The following is a 13,931-nucleotide window of genomic DNA, read 5'->3' on the forward strand; positions in this document are numbered from 1 at the left end:
CAATACTGTGTCACAATGCCTTGGGCTGAGTCGCAAATTCCGACGAATGCTTCTCAGGGAGTGATAGTGATCTGCCTGCTGGATGGAAACGTTGAACTCGGTCACTCGTTTGATGAAGTTCCGAAAAGACTACACCGTTAGCCATCTCTAAATCTAGTCATCCCCCTTCCTTTATTTTCTTTTCCATAACGTAAGACCACCCAGCACAAACATTCATCGTATAAAATAATGATTTATGTTTGATATATACGCAAACAGAAGATGAAGTTTACCAATTTAGTATTTCAGAGTATCCACCGAACAACCTTTAAAACCATTTTCGGTTCCCCAACTCGAAGAAAGAACTATAGCAGCGTGCAACAGTTAATAGTGTAGAAATGAAAGCATTTTTCTTGATCGTTATTTCGGAAGGGTTATAGAAGAGGATAAAACTTTTATCACTAGACAATCGATGCATGAAGATTTCCAAAGAAGTAATTAGCAAAGCTCTGAAACTGAAGATATACGTCTCAAATAAAAGTAGTAATAATTGTTATTGTTGCCAAAACTGGACGTATTCCTCTTGATAGAGTTACCACGATCGTTGTTCCATATCACTTTCGTTTGTTACCATATGATCGGTTTCTGAAGATGCCAGAAACCAGCCTTATAAAATAAAGAAAGCAATCAGGACACTGAATTTGGACACTTTTTTGTAGTAGTAGTAGTAGTTGTTATTGTTGTTGTTGTTGTTGTTGTGGTGCTCCTCGTTCGAAAGCCTGGTTTGATGGAACTGTCCCTATAGTCTACCCTGTACAAGCTCCTTCATCTTAGCGTAACTACTACGACCTACATCGATCTGAACCAGCTTACTGTATTCAAGCTTTGATCTCCCTCCACCATTTTCGCCCTCCACAGTTCCCTCCATTGCCAAAGTGACATCCTCGATGCCTCTGGACATGTTCCATCAACCTATGTTTCCTTCAGTCAAACTGTGCCACAAAATTCTTCTTTTCCCACTTAGATTAACTGTCTCCTCACTAGTTATCCAGTCTACCTATCTTATTTTCCAGAACCTTCTGTAGCATCACATTTTAAAAGCTCCAATTTCTTCTTATCTAAAGTTTTCATAGAACGCGATTCATTTCTGTACAGGCTACAGTCCAGACAAATAGATTAAGAAAATATTTCCTAACACACAAATTTGTATTCGATGTTAACAAAATTCTCTTTGCCAGAAGAGCCGTTTTGCGTTTTCTGTCAGTCTCATTTTTAGATATCACAATGCCCTTTTGCCTGATTCATTTGCAACGTTTTTATGTTTTCTCGTTTTGTGAGTTACATTCAATACCTTGTGACTTATAGAGTGATTTCTACTGGTTTTGTCTGTTTTGTTATTTGTTCCGCTGCTACTCTCGATATTTCATTTCTCAAAGATACCCATTCGTCTTCTATTTTTTCCTTTACCCATACTGCAGTCAGTCGTTACCTAAAGCTCCCTTTGAAACACTCATAATCCTGTGTTTCTTTCAATTTATTCAGATCCCCTCTCGTTACCTTCCTACGGTTGTGCAATTTCTTCACTTTTGGTCTATAGTTAACAACCAGCAAATTATGATCAGAGCCCACATCTGTACCTGGAAATGTTTTGCAGTTTAAAAACTGGTTGATAAATCACAACTGAGGTCATCAGTCCCACCGGGCGGTGTGACCGTGCGGTTCTAGGCGCTTCAGTCTGGAACCGCGTGACCGCTACGGTCGCAGGTTCGAATCCTGCCTCAGGCATGGATGTGTGTGATGTCCTTAGGTTAGTTAGGTTTAAGTAGTTCTAAGATCTAGGGGACTGATGGCCTCAGAAGTTAAGTCCCATAGTGCTCAGAGCCATTTGAACCATTTCATCAGTCCCCTAGACTTAGAACTACTTGAACCTAACTAACCTAAGCACATCACACAGATGCATGCCCGAGGCAGGATTCGAACCTGCGACCGTAGCAGCAGCGCGTTTCCGGACTGAAGCGCCTAGAACCGCTCGGCCACAGCGGCCGGCCCTCGAGGACATTCTGCTGCCGCAACACTACTGCCCACTTGGTCCTTCGACGGAGTAACAGGTGTTTCGTAATAAGGCCCTTAGATACATCGAGACCTTCAGAAACCCCGTAGGAAAATATCGACTGGGGATAGGTCAGGTGATCGTGGTAGCCAAACGACTGGCCCACCGCGACCAATCCAGCGGCCGGGAACGGCTGCCTGCAGATGTGCCCTCTGCTGAAACGAGAGGGAGCTTCGTCGTGCCAAAATCGAATACGGCGATTAATATGAATGGGAACATCATTCAGCAAGTCTGGTAGAAACTCGCAGGGAAACGAGATACGTGTTACCATCAAGTCAGTCCTGGAGAATGTACGGCCCAATTAAACGCAACACCCTCTCGTGACCGTAGCGCCCTCTCTTGCCTTTGGCGACCCCCGGTTCCTATGTGATTACTGATCCGTGTGGTATGCCCGATGTGCCATGTCAGTTTGTAAACTTTTTTTTAATTAGCCTGTACAGATAAAGCAGGTGTTGACAGATGTGAAAATTACCGAACTATCAGTTTAATAAGTCACGGATGCAAAATACTAACACGAATTCTTTACAGACGAATGGAAAAACTAGTAGAAGCCGACCTCGGGGAAGATCAGTTTGGATTCGGTAGAAACACTGGAACACGTGAGGCAATACTGACCTTACGACTTATCTTAGAAGCTAGATTAAGGAAAGGTAAACCTACGTTTCTAGCATTTGTAGACTTAGAGAAAGCTTTTGACAATGTTGACTGGAATACTCTTTTTCAAATTCTGAAGGTGGCAGGGGTAAAATATAGGGAGCGAAAGGCTATTTAAAATTTGTATAGAAACCAAATGGCAGTTATAAGAGTCTAGGGACATGAAAGGGAAACCGTGGTTGGGAAGGGAGTGAGACAGGGTTGTATCCTATCCCAGATGTTATTCAGAGCAAGCAATAAAGGAAACAAAAGAAAAGTTCGGAGTAGGTATTAAAATCCATGGAGAAGAAATAAAAACTTTGAGGTTCGCCGATGACATTGTAATTCTGTCAGAGACAGCAAGGGACTTGGAAGAGCAATTGAACGGAATGGACAGTGTCTTGAAAGGAGAGTATAAGATGAACATCAACAAAAGCAAAACGAGGATAATGGAATGTAGTCCAATTAAGTCGGGTGACGCTGAGGGAATTAGATTAGGAAATGAGACATTTAAAGTAGTAAAGGAGTTTTGCTATTTGGGGAGCAAAATAACTGATGATGGTCGAAGTAGAGAGGATATAAAATGTAGACTGGCAATGGCAAGGAAAGCATTTCTGAAGAAGAGAAAGTTAACATCGAATATAGATTTAAGTGTCAGGAAGTCGTTTCTGAAAGTATTTGTACGGAGTGTAGCCGTGTATGGAAGCGAAACATGGACGATAAATAGTTTGGACAAGAAGAGAATAGAAACTATCGAAATGTGGTGCTACAGAAGAATGCAGAAGATTAGATGGGTAGATCACATAACTAATGAGGAAATATGGAATAGGATTGGGGAGAAGAGAAGTTTGTGGCACAACTTCACTAGAAGAAGGGATCGGTTGGTAGGACATGTTCTGAGGCTTCAAGGGATCACCAGTTTAGTATTGGAGGCCAGCGTGGAGGGTAAAAATCGTAGAGGGAGACCAAGAGATGAATGCACTAAGCAGATTCAGGAGGATGTAGGTTGCAGTAGGTACTTGGAGATGAAGAAGCTTGCACAGGATAGAATAGCATGGAGAGCTGCATCAAACCAGTCCCAGGACTGAAGACCAGAACAACAACACAGATGGACCGCTGAGCCTTGCGTAATTAACGCCAGATCAGGTGTCCACAGCTGGCTCAGCATCACATAGCACACGCCACCCTCCGCACATTGCTGGACAGCGAGGCGTGAGGGCACGTTCCGGAATGCCGTCTCGATTCTATCCCACTGGCACGCACGCACTCGCGAGCGGCGGTTATTTCCGACGGTGGCCGCACGCGCTGCGCTGCGGTCCGAGCCGCCGGGCGGACACAATATACTGAAAGTCGTAAAGCCAGCCACTGCTGCTGCCGCCGCCAAGGCCGCGCGCACGTCAAGCCGTCTGCACAGACACAGCCGGCCCGCTACAAAAGGAGCCTCGAACAATGAGCGGGCTTTTTCTCAGCCACGTCCGGCGCTAGACGCTGGCGATGGCCGCTCCGGAAAGGCAAACCGGCGACGCGTCCAGTCCGCAATCCGTACCACCCGCCAGCCCTGCTGCTATTCCTTGTTAGTACGGGATACGCGGTCTGGTACGATGTAGCGATGTTAGATGTCGCTTACCGCCTGCACTCCAGTAAGGCGAGAACTGGCACGTCTCGTAAATGCGAGCGCGTTGTATGCAGAACAAGAATCTCGCACTCAGCTCACTGCAAGTAAACACATGGAAACAGGTGCCTATGCACAGGATACTGCTCAAGGACCACTTGCTATTGTACATTTAAGTTTCGAGCGTACTGTTCGAGAGAACCAGCCAAGCTACCCTCTTTACCTTCCCATTATTTCCACTCACAAGGGAACCTCCCCATCGCACTCCCCTCACATTTAGTTATAATTTGGCACAGTGGATAGGCCTTGAAAAACTGAACACAGATCAATCGAGAAAACAGGAAGAAGTTGAGTGGAACTATGAAAAAAATAAGCAAAATATACAAACTGAGTAGTCCATGCGCAAGATAGGCAACATCAAGGAGTGTGTAAGCTCAGGAGCGCCCTGGTCCCGCGGTTAGCGTGAGCAGCTCCGGAACGAGAGGGCCTTGGTTCAAGTCTTCCCTCGAGTGAAAAGTTTAATTTTTATTTTCAGATAATTATTATCTGTCTGTCCGTCCGTCCGTCCGTCCGTAGTATGGGGACCCTACACCTTCACAAACATCGAAACACACGACGTCAGTCGACTACAGCGCACGGAAGAGAGAGTATTCCCGCTAACGAGGCTCCCTGGCTGGCAGTTGACTGTTCGCTACTTTGGACGAGAGTGCATTAAATACGTGAGATGTATTCCGTGGGCACTACGAATCCAGTAAATATAGCTCGCGACTTCAATGAACGAATGGACAGATCATAACTTTGCAAAAATAAAGAAAGTAAACTTTTCACTCAAGGGAAGACTTGAACCAAGGACCTCCCGTTCCGCAGCTGCTCACGCTAACCACGGGACCACGGCACTCCTGAGCTTATCCTTGATGTTACATATCTTGGGCATGGACTACTCAGTTTGTATATTTTGCTTATTTTTTTCATAGTTCCACACAACTTCTTCCTGTTTTCTTGATTGATCTGTGTTCAGTTTTTCAAGGTCTATCCACTGTGCCAACTTATAACTAAATCTGAGGGGGGTGCGATGGGGAGGTTCCCTTGTCAGAGTAAAACAATAAGCAATGTACAAGATTATTCTGAAATGGGCTGTGAATGGTCTCAGAAAATAAAGGATATAAGAGGTAACAAATTACCTTGACTGGTCTTCGAAGTAATCACCATTAACTACAACACACTCTGACATAGGCTGTAAACCTGTTCGAAATTGGCAACAACTCTAATTACCCTCCGCTTCCAGTTGATGTGCCCACGCGCTGATGCACCTGTTAACCGTAACTCAGCACAGCTGTGTCTGCAGGAAACCCAGAACATGTACTCTCTTCTGACAGTAAGTCCCCTCGTAGCTAGTGAGTACTCAACAGCGTGCGGCTAATACTGGACATGTTGACCCGTACAGTTAAACAAAATAGCACTAGGTGCCTTTACGAGTGCCAGAAGTAACTGAAAGAAGACAGTAATTGTCCACTCTATAATGTGCTTTCTCGTTTTGGCAGCAAACAGTAAATTCAACGCTAGCAGCGAAACAAATTCATGTTACAAGGGTAGAAAGATGGGTGGCAACTCAAGGGTGTTAACTGCAAGTGATCTTAAACTAAAGAGGAAGCAATAGGAACGACCTGACTTGACAGAAGCTACAAAATGTTTATGAAAGTAAGAATGTCCCGTGTGTAGAAGTTCCAAGTAATTTTAAAACCCTGGAAGAAAACAGTGCGAACCAAAGCAAATACAAGATGTCTCGAAGAGATTCATCCGCTTTCACGACGCCATATCTTCTATATGAACGAAGAAAGAAATGTACGGTGAAATTTAGCTCACTCATCGGAAAAACATTTTTTTTTTTTTTTTTTTACACCTTCTCGCCAGTTGCAAGTTTCCAGTTCACGATATTGTCGTAGAGATCTATTTGATGCAGCTAGCTCGCTTACTCGCTCATTGTTCATTACGTAATGTGCGCCGAATCGAGATGGCGATAAAACGTGTTTAGGAAGCCTGATCTCCTCTTCCAACAGCTTTGGATGACATGTGGTGTCGCATTGCAACAACAGTGAATCGAGTAACTCGAGGCATGCTCGCAAAAGTTTAGAACGATTTTCACTATCGCCTCGGTGACTGTAGTGCGGCCGGAGCAGAGTATATTGAATATTTGTGAATTATAAATGAAGAATTTAATGTTAAACGTGATTAAGAAAGTTACTTCCAAATTCAAAGTGCACGCATACATGTGAAAGATGTACCCTAGGAAAGTCGTATAACTATTTTGAAAATAAACCATTTGTAACATAGCATAAAACGCACTCCGAGTTTTTATTATCGTTCATGTAAAAGGCCTAGTCTTTTGAAATCTGAGGAATCTCTTTGAAACACCCTGTATTACTGAACGTTGTACCAACGCATATGAAATGAGAAATCATGAACGTTGGATACACACAGTGGAAGAGTCCGTCGCATGCTGTCGGTCGACCAACAGTTGGTGTGTTATGAATAGTTCCCTTTTCGTCTCGACAGTGATTCGAAAAGTTGTAATCATATTCTCTGCTCGCGGTTTCTATTCCTGACCAAACAACAAAACTTAAATTACTTGGTCCTTGTGTCTGAGATGAAATAAAGTCCACAAGAAAATGAACTATGTAGAAGGAACTGCCACTTGAAATTTCAGAAGTTCAGTATCCATCCCAAGATGCAATCAGTGATACTTGATAATAACTTGAACACGTTCACAATGTTCTACGTGGCACAGGGCAGTAGACAAGGCACGAGAGGTGAACCTGCCAACATAAAAGGGGACGGGGAGTATTGTGTTGGCAGCTCAGAAGTAGAAACAGCAGAATCCACTGGTCTGCAGAGCTCTGTGACTTTAAAAGTCTACTATTCATTGGATGTCACTTGAGTAATAAATCCATCAGGACCTTTCATACCTTCTAGAGCTGCCCTAATCGACTGTTGGTGACACGACTGTGAAGAGGAAACATGAAGGAATAACACGGCTAAGGCAAGACTAGCCAGACCTCACGTACTGACGGAGAGGGATCGTCGAGAATTGCGAATGATGGTTGTAAAAAATAAGATGAAATCAGCGGAAGAAAACACTCTTCAGTTCCAAAGTACTGCCAGCAGTCTAGCTAGCACGATGACTGTGCGTAGGTAGTTAAAGACACTGGGTTACAGTCCTCGATAAGCTCCTCATAAGCCACACATTTCTGTATTCAATGCTAAGCGACACTTGAGGTGGTGTACAGAAGGACGCCAATGGATAGTCGATGGTTGGAAAGGAGTTATTTGGTGCGATGAGTGGCGCTACACGCTGTGGAAATGCGTCGGAAGGGTTCGGATCTGGCGAATGGCTGGAGAACATTACATGCCACTATCTATAGTGCCAACAGTAAAGTATAGGTATATGTGTGTGGGGAATGATGGAAACTCATTAATAATTGCTTGTATAATTGGAAAAATTGATTGGAAAGAATAGTTTAAAGAAATCTGAAGGTAATTTATGAATCTATACACAATTCTGGGTGAACTTCAACTGATACCAATATTCACAGACATTCAATATCAATACATTCAAGGTTAATATTCTTAATTTGCCTAACTTACTGCTTGACATTAATTCCATTGTTTTTAGTCGTGAATGTGGCAATGTAGATGCAGGCTAGCTTCTCCGGATATCGTGTAAATTCTTCTTTTCTGCTCCGAACCTCTTGATGCAGGATCTCTGTGGCAAGTGAGGTGATGAACAGATAGGAGTGCACGTCTTAAACGTGCGAATAAATTTTGCTTTTCTAGTAACATTTTATAACACTTTTAATGTACGGTTGAAACACACATTTTTAACAATGCTTGTACCACGGATCCAAGCCGTCACTTACCGGAACAAAGGGGTGAAGACACATGAATTAATAAATTGAAGAGCGTATTTCTTGTTTTTTTTCCTACAGACATTTAACGATGTATCAAAACATTAGCCTTGCCACAAAACAAGTCGTTAATTTATCTTTGTGGGTACCTATAACCCATTCAGTTTACTTATAGCTTACATATAAGAAAAGAACAAACAAATAATATGATTCAACACGGGAGGAGATGTCGTTACAGTGTGGGGGTATTTTCGTGGTTTGGATGTGGTCTCCTCATTGCGAATAGGAAAACGCTAAATGCTGAAGGATATAATCACATTTTGCGATATTGTGTAATGAGTACACTAGAGCAATACTTTGAAGACGATACTTGTTTCAGCATGACAGTGCATCCTAACATAACGCAGCATGTGCGAGGTAATGGTTTGTGGACAATAACATTCCTGAAACGGACTGGCCTGCCCAGAGCCCCGACGTAAACTTAATGGAACTCCTGTGTGATCGTGCAACATCACTACCTAGTGCAGTTTTGGCTCTAGAGGAAGAATGGGCTGCCATTTCTCTACAGGCAAGAAGACACCTGGGTGAAAGTGTCCTCAGCAGAGTTCAAGACGTTCTAAAGGTGAAGGATGGGCGCACCACAATGTCCACTAATAGGTGTCAGGATACTTTTGATCAAGTAGCGTATTTCACTTGCTTCACCCACGGGACTGTTATGCCTTGGACCTCGACAGCTCGGGGGGCGTTTAGGACAGGCCGCCGAGCGGGGATGGAAGCAAGTGTCGTTCGCAGGAGAGTCGATTTGTGGCGGCCCAGACGATGAGCTGATCGAGGCACTGTTGAAGTTGGCACTGCATCATACCCTGTATGTGGGATCCTTCTTTTCTCTGGGCAGCAGTCCCGTCCGCATATAAAGTCAATTGGGTGTTTCTCGTCCTAAGCTTATCTCTGGTAAAGATGACACAAAAACGGTTCCCAGTGAAGTTGCTTGTGAGATTCCGGTGCGGACACAGCGACTAGTCCGTCCTCCCGATACGTGAACTAAGTTCCGCCTGGTCTGCAGGCAGTTACGTCGCGATTTTCCTATTCCTCAGGCAGCTGACTACCGTGCCCGGCAGTCAGGTGGCGCAGTTATCGCCGCTTTTGGCGGAGTCGCCAAACCCGCAGTGTCCAACATCTCCGCCACAGAAGCGTCTTCGTCCATCGATGGCCAAGATACACTACTGGCCATTAAAATTGCTACACCAGCAAGAAATGCAGATGATAAACGGGTATTCATTAGACAAAAATATTATACTAGAACTGACATGTGATTACATTTTCAAGCAATTTGGGTGCATAGATCCTGAGAAATCTGTACCCAGAACAACCACCTCTGGCCGTAATAACGGCATTTATACGCCCGGGCATTGAGTCAAACAGAGCTTGGATGGCGTGTACAGGTACAGCTGCCCATGCAGCTTCAACACGATACCTCAGTTCATCGAGAGTAGTGACTGGCATATTGTCACGAGCCAGTTGCTCGGCCACCATTGACCAGACGTTTTCAGTTGGTGAAAGATCTGGAGAATGTGCTGGCCAGGACAGCAGTCGAACATTTTCTGTATCCAGAAAGGCCCGTACAGGACCTGCAACATGCGGTCGTGCATTATTCTGCTGAAATGTAGGGTTTCGCATGGATCGAATGAAGGGTAGAGCCACGGGTCGTATCAAATCTGAAATGAAACGTCCACTGTTCAAAGTGCCGTCAATGCGAACAAGAGGTGACCGAGACGTGTAAACAATGGCACCCCATAACATCACGCCAGGTGATACGCCAGTATGGCGATGAGGAATACACGCTTCCAATGTGCGTTCACAGCGATGTCGCCAAACACGGATGCGACCATCATGATGCTGTAAACAGAACCTGGATTCATCCGAAAAAATGACGTTTTGCCATACGTGCAACCAGGTTCGTCGTTGAGTACACCATCGCAGGCGCTCCTGTCTCTGACGCAGCGTCAAGGGAAACCACACCCATGGCCTCCGAGCTGATAGTCCATGCTGCTGCAAACGTCGTCCGACTATTCGTGCAGATGATTGTTGTGTTGCAAACGTCCCCATCTGTTGACTCAGGGATCGAGACGTGGCTGCACGATCCGTTACAGCCATGCAGAGAAGATGCCTGTCATCTCGACTGCTAGTGATACAAGGCCGCTGGGATACAGCGAGGCGTTCCGTATTACCCTCCTGAACCCACCGATTCCATATTCTGCTAACAGTCATTGGATCACGACCAACGGGAGCAGCAATGTCGCGACACGATAATCCGCAATCGCGATAGGCTACAATCCGACCTTTATCAAAGTCGGAAACGTGATGGTACGCATTTCTCCTCCTAACACGAGGCATAACAACAACGTTTTATTAGGTAACGCCGGTCAACTGCTGTTTGTGTATGAGAAATCGGTTGGAAACTTTCCTCATGTCAACACTTTGTAGGTGTCGTCACCGGCTCCTATCTTGTGTGAATGCTCTGAAAAGCTAATCATTTGCATATCACAGCATCTTCTTCCTGTCGGTTAAATTTCGTGCCTGTAGCACGTCATCTTGGTGGTGTAGCAATTTTAATGGCCAGTAATGTATTAGAGTTCACGAAGTTTGTCACACGAACTGACTGATAAGCTGAAGTAAACGCGGATTGAAACCGTTGGAGGTTTCATTTTCGTGCGGTGTGAGACCACCTGCTTCCATTTCGTCCGCAGTGAGATATGCAACCATCACGGTGATAGGCTGCTGCTGTCAAGATGCAAAGAGCATCAGATGATTTTGCCACGGTTTTGTTTTGTAAGCACAAGAGCATTAAAGAGATGCTCATCGAACATTTTTTTGCTTTTCCTTTATTGAATTTCGATTTCCCCCTAAGGGGGCGGGCTGGCAGCAGCTTAGTACGCTGCTCTGCAGCCTACAGACTTTTTAAAACGTAAGACGAAGATAAGAAACAATAAAAGCAGGCGATAAAACGGTGACTTAAATTGTAAAACGGCGGAAAATTGTGGAAAGTTAAAACATAAAACAAAGGGTTGGCAATGCTAATAAAATACACAGGAAGCAGACAGGTAACATAGTAGACAGACAATTAAAAAACATGGCGACGGTCTGGTTTCTGTTCATAAGAGATACAAAAATCGCACCCAGCGACGGTATGATATCCGTTCGCAACGCTTCGGAAAAGACACATAACACTGAACACTCACTGTAAACACTGCAATAAAATGTCGGCCCAAAGATGACACACCATAGCCAAGGTCAGATGGGGGGGGGGGGACCTGGACAGATGAGATGGAAAACAAGGAGGGAGGAGAGGAAAAACGAAAGGGGGGAACCGAAGGAGGTAGTGGACTCATAAAGGGGGGGGGGGCAGGGAAGTTGCGAGAGGGAATGGGAAAAGGCAGAGGAGGGAAATGCAAAAGGGCTCGGGGGAGAGAAGGGGGGCAGAGAGAGGGTGGGGAAAAAAGAGGATGGAAGGGAGGAGAAGGAGCTCAGGGAAAGGACAGAGGAAAGGAGGGGGAGTGAGGATCAGAGTTGATAGGAAGGATAAATGGAGGGAGAGAGAGCATCATCTGGGAGGGGGAGTAGATGGAAGCCACCTCGGGAAAGGAGATGAAGGGTGTAGAATGGAGGGTAGGGGGGACACAACAGTGAAAGCATGGCAGGGGGTGGGGACGGGAGAGGAGAGGAGCAACCAGGGGGTGAGGGGGATCAAGGCGGCGGGAGGTGTAGAGTATGCGGATATTTTCGAGGAATAGGAGCAGATGGGGGAAAGGAATGAGGTCATAGAGGATCCGCGTGGGGGACGGGAGGCGTACACAGAAGGCGAGGCGGAGTGCATGACGCTCAAGGATCTGGAGGGACTAATAGAAATTGGGGGGGGGGGGGGGGGGGGGAGCGGATATCCAGGCGAGACTGGCATAACAGAGGCTCATGGAACAACAGAGGTGTTGTTCATCACAGAAAGTTTTTCCGCAATAATTCCGAGAGCGTAATTTCCGGAAACATTCGGGCACACGTAGCGTGCTAAAGGATTCCCCGTCACACTCCGGAAGGTGGCCTGCGGAATGTACGTGGACGCGTTGACCCCGCGGCGTGTTTGTTGTTGCACACGGAGCCGTGCGGTGTCGCCGGTCAGTGCTCCTGGCAGCTGGCAGACCGGAGGCGCCGCCTGCAGCGCGTGACGCATGCGCCACCACTGGCCGCTGATTCACAGGCTGTCGCCTCGCCGCGCGCCGCTGTCTGGAATTAATCGCCTCCCGCCGTCCGTGTCCACCGCTGCTGACCCGCACACACGGCGGAACGACTTGTCAGACAAGCCTTTTGTTCGTAAACGTGGACAGCTTCACCGAGCCATAGGGAGATTATCCTGGGTATCGAAGGAGAATAACAGACGATAAGAATTCCTGTTTCATCATGTGTTTTATGTGGCAACGGCTTTGCCGCAGTGGCTACGCCGGTTCCCCTGAGATCACCGAAGTTAAGCACTGTCGGGCGTGGTCGGCACTTGGATGGGTGACCATCCAGGCCGCCATGCGCTGTTGCCATTTTTCGGGGTGCACTCAGCCTCGTGATGCCAATTGAGGAGCTACTCGACCGAACAGTAGCGGCTTCGGTCAAGAATACCATCTTACGACCGGGAGAGCGGTGTGCTGGCCCCACGCCCCTCCTATCCGCATCCTCCACCGAGGATGACATGGCGGTCGGATGGTCCCGGTAGGCCACTCGTGGCCTGAAGACGGAGTCCTTTTATGTGTTTTATGTGACACCGGGTGTCGACCAAAGACGTTCTTGTGGTATCGTAGCCCGCCGGAGTGGCTGTGCGGTGCTAGGCGCTACAGTCTGGAGCCGAGCGACCACTACGGTCGCAGGTTCGAATCCTGCCTCGGGCATGGATGTGTGTGATGTCCTTAGGTTAGTTAGGTTTAATTAGTTCTTAGTCTAGGCGACTGATGACCTCAGAGGTCAAGCCGCATAGTGCTCAGAGCCATTTGAACCATTTGGATTTCTGTCATCAAGGAACGCACTGACATCATACGCACCGAGAGCTACACCGAGTTGTTTAGGCCTACTCTCCAACTAGATCTGTGATGCTGCTGACTTCCTTCCAGAGCAGACATTTTCTTCATCTATCGAAGAAAAAAGAAATTCATTGACGAAATCGTGACATATACCAACCTGAATGATATTTTCACTCTGCAGCGGAGTGTGCGCTAATATGAAACTCCCTGGAAGATTAAAACTGTGTGCCAGGTCGAGACTCGAACTCAGGACCTTTGCAAGGTATGCAGGAGAGCTTCTGTAAAGTTTGGAAGGTAGAAGACGAGGTACTGGCAGAAGTAAAGCTGTGAGTACGCGGCATGAGTCGTGCTTGGGTAGCTCACATGGTAGAGCACTTGCCCGCGTAAGGCAAAGGTTCCGAGTTCGAGTCTCGACCTGGCACACAGTTTTAATCTGCCATGAAGTTTCATATACCAACCTGTTAGAAACGATCATTACAGAATCATTTAAACCATTTTCAGATGATGAAGGCTGAATACATAATCGAAAGATTGAACTCACAGTTAAACCTGAGAAAATTTTATCCAGACGGTGTTTTGGTTTTCATTAGTAAAAAATGTAGCTCAGAGAATTTTTATGTGCAAAATAGAGCCAACTAGAC

At 46.0% G+C, this 13,931-nt stretch overlaps 1 protein-coding gene and 1 pseudogene across 1 annotated transcript in view; both read left to right on the forward strand.

The window, feature by feature from the left end:
• The window catches only part of LOC124550602, a 1,053,220-nt gene that overhangs the window by 671,004 nt on the left and 368,285 nt on the right, over positions 1 to 13,931 (forward strand). The window lies entirely within an intron of this gene.
• LOC124555765 lies at positions 12,699 to 12,816 on the forward strand (annotated as a pseudogene).

This window comes from Schistocerca americana, chromosome 1 (genome assembly GCF_021461395.2).
Source record: "Schistocerca americana isolate TAMUIC-IGC-003095 chromosome 1, iqSchAmer2.1, whole genome shotgun sequence".
In the NCBI taxonomy this organism is placed as follows: Eukaryota; Metazoa; Arthropoda; class Insecta; order Orthoptera; family Acrididae; genus Schistocerca; species Schistocerca americana.